We start from the raw sequence: 7023 nt of genomic DNA, 5'->3' as shown, positions 1-7023 counted from the left end.
TCCACCGTTATTTCCCATGGTTTTGTTCTCCATGACTTGGCTTCTCTCCACAATTATTTTCCATGGTTTTGTTGTCCATGAATTGTTTCCTCTCCACAATTATTTTCCATGGTTTTGTTCTCCGTGATTTGTCTCCTCTCCGCAATCATTTCCATGGGTTTTTTTTGTCCATAATTTGTCTCCTCTCCACAATTTTTTCCCGATATCTCTGACCTATCCAGGAGCACCAAGCTCATCTTTCCACCCTTCACTCTGTTCTTGGCCAGCACCTTGAAGCTCAAAAATTCCATTGTCCCCACCCCTCCAGAGGGCTTTTTCCCCTCCTCTGGCCAAAATTCCGGCTTGTAGCCAACTTATTTTCCACGGGATCACGATCAGCAGGGATCAAAATAAAGGTTGGCCCCTCCTAAAATTTGGGAACAGCCCCCCAAGTCCCTCTCACCAGCTGAAGGAGAATCACAGAACCATGGAATGGTTTGGTTTGGAAGGGACCTCAGAGCTCATCCTGTTCTCCCCCCTTCCACTGTCCCAAGTTGCTCCAAGTCCTGTCCAGCCTTGAACATTCCCAGGTCTTTTCCAGCTTTAATGATCCTAAGATCCCATGATTCCAACCTCACTTCCATGTGCAGAGGTGGTTGTGGGAAACCAGGCCTCGATACCGTCGGCACAATCCTGCGAATCAGGACGGGGTGAGGTTGGGTTGATGAAACCAATCCATCCCTTCCCTGAAGAGGGAAAAAGAAGGAAAAATTTCATCTTGGGATTCTTGGAGTTGTCCTGTGCGGGGCCAGGAGTTGGACTCGATGATCCCTTCCAACCCAGGATATTCCGTATTTAGGGAGAGGGTGATTCCCTAGGACACATCACAGATTCCAGGCGCTGCTGGGCCCTGGGAGGGGCTCGATGCCGACAGAGCAACCTGAAAATCCTTTTAAATTCCCTGATTAAACGGATTCTCACAGAGGATGGGCACAAAATGTTGGGGGAAAAGAATTCCGTTTCAGCTAATTTCCGGATGAAGAGCTGCTCAGCGACCGTGGTGCTGTTTCCCAAAGGTCCCAGAGAATTAAACAGATTGCTTTCCAAAATATTTCGCCTGGAAAAGGCATCGAGGTTGGCTTTATCAGCGCTGTTGTATCCTCTCCTGTGGGGCTCCAGATCCTTGCCAGGTGCCCTGGAAAGTGAAAAAACAGATTCAGGATAAAATTCCACTGGAGACCTTATCACCAAAAAAATTAGTTTTGAGGATTTGGAAGGACTGGGAAGAGATGTCTGAGCTGATCCAGGAATTTTAACTGGTGTCAAGTGATCCGTCCATGCCAAGGAGTGGGGATCTGGGACAGATGGGATGGGAAAAGGTCAAAATTGAGGGGAGACAGGCAGAGATTTGGTCTTATTCCATGATTTTTTTTCCAGGTGTCCCCCAAACGGCGAGAGCCGTGAGAGGTTGGAGCTCTTCTGCTCTGGAGCCAGGCTGGGAGAGCTGGGAATGTTCCCTTGGAGAGGAGAAGGCTCCAGGGAGAGCTCAGAGCCCCTGGCAGGGCCTGAAGGGGCTCCAGGAGAGCTGGAGAGGGACTGGGAACAAGGGATGGAGGGACAGGACACAGGGAATGGCTTCAGATTGGAAAAGGGGAGATTTGAGTGGGATATTAGGGAGGAATTCCTGTCTGAGGGTGGAGAGGGGCTGGGCTGGAATTCCCAGATTTGCTGTGGCTGCCCCTGGATCCCTGGCAGTGCCCAAGGCCAGGCTGGACATTGGGCTTGGAGCAGCCTGGGACAGTGGGAGGTGTCCCTGCCATGGCAGGAGGTGGAATGGGATGAGCTTTTCCATCCCAAACCATCGTGAGATTCCATGGAATTCTCCTCTGTGCCTGACAGCAAAGGCTTCCCTTTAGGGCTGTGGGAAAAACCCCTCTGGGAAGAGGCTCAGGGGTGGAAAATTCCCTTGTCCTCGTTGGAATCTTGACTGGAGCCAAGTCAAGAGCACATCCACAGGAAAGCCAAGACCTTCACGCTCTGCCTGTGGAGTGGTGCTTCCCACTTGGAAGAGGGAAATGGGAGCAATCTGTTCCCAGAGCACAAACCTTAACCCAGTAAATGGAAATAAAACCCCACACAAAGAAATTGCTCCTGTTACGGTTGTTTTATTGGCAGGAATGAAAAATCCCACTCCAGCTCTTCTGCTGTTTGTTTTAAAGATAACTCGGTCCTTTAGGGAAGGCATTGGGAATAAACGGTGGAGATTTATCCAATGTCAGAGAAATATAAATCTTCCCCGCTTAAGCAAACCGAATATTCCCTGCTTTTCCTGCAGCCAGCCTAGGAAGTGTCCTGGAGAGCATCCCTCACAAAGTGGACTTAAACAAATCAAACCCAAACTGCTCCTTCCATGGGAAAACTATTCAGTGTCCATCGCCTGGAAGAACCAGATTTTGGGATATTTGCAGGATGAGGATCCCTGAGTTGTGGTGGAGCAATCAGGTATTCCATGGATCTGTCGGCAAGAAGGACACACAGAGAATCCTGGAGTGATTTGGGTTGGAACTTTAATCCCATCTCATTCCACCCCCTGCCATGGGACACCTTCCACTGTCCCAGCGCGCAGAAAATCCCGCTGGGAAAAGCCAGTGTCCATAAAGGAGGCAGAGGAGCCCTGGAATTTCATTCCAGTAAAGGAGAGAGTCCCCGGGGGTTTTCCCTCTCGAGGTTTCGGAGGTGCAGCCTCCTTTTATCCCAAACTCCCGCCCGCAGGTTCCCTCTTCCTCCCCCCGTTGCTGAGGCACCAGGAGGGTGCAGCCATCCCGAACCGCCTGCCCCGTGTTCCACCCTTGGAAACGAGCTTTTCCCCCAGAGTTCAGGAACTCCGCCTCGTGCAGCCCCCTTTGGCCAAACTGTCCGGGCTGTGGAACAAACCTGGGCTGGAAGTTAATCCCAAAGTTCAGGAATTCCCCTTTGGCTGTTTCAGGAGGTGGACGGTCTTGGCTGTGGAACAAACTCAGCTGGAAGTTAATCCCAAAGTTCAGGAACTCTCACTTGGTTGTTTCAGGAGCCTGACTGTTGGAGTTGCGGAACAAACCTGGGCTGGAAGTTAATCCCAAAGTTCAGGAATTCCCCTTTGGCTGTTTCAGTATCTGAACTGTCCGGGCTCTGGAACAAACCTGGGCTGGAAGTTAATCCCAAAGTTCAGGAACTCCCCTTTGGCTGTTTCAGTACTCAAACTGTCTGGGCTCTGGAACAAACCTGGGCTGGAAGTTCATCCCAAAATTCAGGAACTCCCCTTTGGCTGTTTCAGTATCTGAACTGTCCGGGCTCTGGAACAAACCCGGCTGGAAGCGGGAACAGACATCGAGCTCCATCCCAAAGCCGTTCCCACCCAGACCCTCACCCAGGAATTGTTTGTGAGGACATCAGCGCACACCTTTCCGATCAATCCCTCCTCTTCTCATTTCTCCATTTGTCTTCACAAACCCTCGTTGTTATTACCTCCACCTTTCCTAACAGCCTGGGACATTTGGAACGCCCCTTCCTGACTTTTCCACTCCGGCCCTGCAGCCGGTGTAGCCAGGAAATCCAGGGAAACCGCTCAGCCTGGAGCAGCCGCTGCCAGCTCCTGCCAGCCCATGATCTCCACCGTCCCTGGGGATGAGCCGTGGTTTCCTTTCCTCCTGCTCAGAATCCCAAATCCCCGGGGTTTTAGGGACCTTGGCCCGAGTGCGGTGTCTCCGCCCGCCCGTGTCCGGCTGTCCCAGCGCTGTCCCTGCGCTCCTGCTTGGATGTTCCGCGCAGCAAAGCCCAAAGGCGGCGTCTGCGCTCCCTGGGTCCCCGTCCCAGGGATTTCGCTGCCCCAGGATTGCGGCCACAGAGCGCCCGGAGCGCACAGCGCCGATCTCCGCCCCGCCAGGCTGAGAACTGACGGGGTGAGAGCCCCGAACGTGGATTGGAAGGGGAAGGATGGAGCGTCTCCTCGGGGTTTGGCTTCGCTCGTGCCCGAGCCGCGCCCAGGGCATCTCAGTTCCCGTCACCAGCTTCCGAAGGAGTTTCTTTATTCCTCCACTGCCCCTCTCTGTCTGACCCCAGCTCCGAGCGTGCCGGGGCTGTGGAGATCCCGCTGAATTCTCGGAGCAGCCGCAATCCCCTGAAGGATTCCCCTGGAAAATGAGTCCCCGTGTCCGAGTGCAGGGCCAGCACAATCCCATTGTGCAGAAATCATTTGTTAACGATCCCATGACAGCTGAAGTGCCCAGAAACGCCTCTGGATGCCCTGCTGTTGGAAAATGATACAAAATTTAAACTTTTTAGTTAACTTTAGTCAGTTTTGCTCACCTTTGCCCCAGGAAATGGAATTTTAAGTTCGTTTTCCAAGGACTGCTCCATCCCTCACGGCGCGATGATCTGAACATCTCAGCAGAGTGGGAGCAGCACGGAAAATCCACGGAAGTTAATGGACATCAGCTCCAAACATCACCCTTGGCACGGTCAGAGACTCCTGGTCTGGAAAAGATCGATGAGAACAAGAACCTGACCAACGTCGAAGGCAGGGAGAGCAATAACCAATAACCAATAACCAATAACCAATAACCAAGAACCAAGAACCAGTGACCAACAGGAAACCAAATTCTAAGAACTGCACAACTTGGGTCCAATGAACATTGGAAAAAATGAATTTTTCTGGGTCTTGGCTGTTTAAAATATGTTAAAAAATTGAGTAAAATTAATGTGTGGTGGGATGATTTTTGTTGCCCTGGTTTTTCTGAGTTTTTTATAGCCTTTTTGAATTTTCATAAATGGAGTCAGATTTTTAGTTACTGCACGATATTAAGAGCAGTTTTCTAACTTTTCCCCACAGATGTAACATAAACAAATCCTTTGTTTTTCATTCTCTGTCCTTTGTTTGCGTCTTTCTAACCTGAAAACAACTGTAACTGACGGCTGGTCTGGCCAATTGGCTTGAGAGGTGAAAACTCTAAAAACCAATCTTTGGCCAGACCCACAAATGTATAAAAGGTAAGAAATAAAACAAAGAGGCTCTCTCTCCGCCTGGATTCAGCTTTGAGCCAGATCGGAGGAACCTCTGCTCTGAGAAACCTCTTGTCTGCGTGTGGCTGCTTTCTGTGTCGTGGTGACAGATTTTCTCTGCACTACACGGGCAATGAGTGGGTGAAATTATTTCTGTTGCACATCCTGGCCAGAAAAAAGCAACGCCTTGATTCCCTAACCCCAAAAAATGTCGTTGGAGAGTTTTCATTTTTTCCCGTAGTTTCGGTGACACTTGGATTCTCCATCCTGCAGGACTGGCAGAGCAAGAGGTGTCTGTGTAGCCAGGGACTCCTGATGAATTTCTGCTCCGTTAATCATTCCAACATCCCCCCCAGAGCTGCGCACTCTCCTTCTGGAGTCGTAAACCCTGGCAAAAAATCCCTTTCTCCTGTTGGTTTTTCCACAAAATCCCTCTCTCCTTCGTAGACTTCCAGCTGAGCCAGAGGAAGCTGGTCTGTGCACCAGACAAGGGAAAAAAATACCATTGATTTTATTTTACGGAGAAGATCAGCATTACGGAAAAAAAAATACCCAGTCTGCCTGAACCTCATCCTCAGGTGCCCTTTATTTTTCCATGAGCTGGGAGCAGTGATCCCTACAAAAAATTCCTCCTGCCCTTTGGGACTGCATTAAGCGGTGTCTGAGGAAATTGCCGCTGCTGCCTTATCGGGGAAGAGAAAGGTCTGGAGAGGTTGGATTGGAAAGAATTGGGAAAAACTTGGACTCTGCCTGGGCAGGAGAGCAAATTCCTTCAGTTTGTGTCTTTTCCTTTTCCTTTTCCTTTTCCTTTTCCTTTTCCTTTTCCTTTTCCTTTTCCTTTTCCTTTTCCTTTTCCTCTTCCTCTTCCTCTTCCTCTTCCTCTTCCTTTTCCATTTTGGAAGTGAACAGCCACAGGAGGGAATTGGTATCCAAATAAAAATTCCAGGATTTATCACAAGGGATTGGGATCAGAAGCTCCCTCCTGTTTGGGTCAGTGCCACCCCCTGGTTTTGGGGCTTGGGTCACGCAGATTTCGTCACTTTGTGTCCAGAGAATCCCAAAATCAGCAGGATGGGCTGGGAACATCCAGGTTTGCAGCCCTTGGCCCTGCAGGATTCCCGATCCCAAATCACAAAACCGTTGTGGAGCTACTTCAGGATTTATCTCCGTGTTTGGGCAACCTCGGTGCTTCCACTCACCCATCCAAAAGGGAACATTCCCAGTTTTCAGGCTGGAGGTGTCCCTGACAGGGGAGATGTGGAATACCGGTTTGTCCCAGTTTGCCCAGTCTCCAGCAGCATTTCAACCCCTCCGCAGGTGGGACAGACCGAGTCCTGAGAAGCAATATCCCAAAAAATGCCACCTGGAGAGGAGGGGACAGGAGATCAGGGACATCCCCATGGAAAGGGAGCTCAGGGCTTGAAAGTGCCCAGGGGGGTTTGGAGCGCCCATCCCTGGAGGTGTCCAAGGAATTCCTGGCGGTGGCACTCAGAGCTCTGGGCTGGGCATTGGGCACAGCTGGGTCTCTGATCTTCGAGGTTTTTCCAAGCTCAGAAATTCTGGGGTTATTGACTTCCCTGCCGCTGGTCAGAGACAACTTTGGTGTCTGCAGTGAAAATCCGTGGACACCAGTGTTACCCTGGTTTTTCTGAGTTTTTTATAGCCTTTTGAATTTTCATAAAATGGAGTCAGATATTTTTAGTTACTGCACAATATTAAGAGCAGTTTCTACCTTTTTCCCACGGATGTAACATAAACAAATCCTTTGTTTTTCATTCTCTGTCCTTTGTTTGCATATTTCTAACCTGAAAACAATTGTAACTGACAGTTGGTCTGGCCACTGAGGCTGAGGGGTGGAAACCCCAAGAACCCAATCCACAGCCAGACCCACAAATGTATAAAAAGTAAGGAATAAACAAAGGGGCTCTCTCTCTGCCCTGACTCAGCTTGAGCTGGATCGGAGAAGTCTCTGTCCTGCGAAAATTTCTCGTCTCGTGTGACTGCTTT

This window comes from Hirundo rustica, chromosome 6 (genome assembly GCF_015227805.2).
Source record: "Hirundo rustica isolate bHirRus1 chromosome 6, bHirRus1.pri.v3, whole genome shotgun sequence".
In the NCBI taxonomy this organism is placed as follows: Eukaryota; Metazoa; Chordata; class Aves; order Passeriformes; family Hirundinidae; genus Hirundo; species Hirundo rustica.
Note: the sequence above shows the minus strand (reverse complement) of the source record.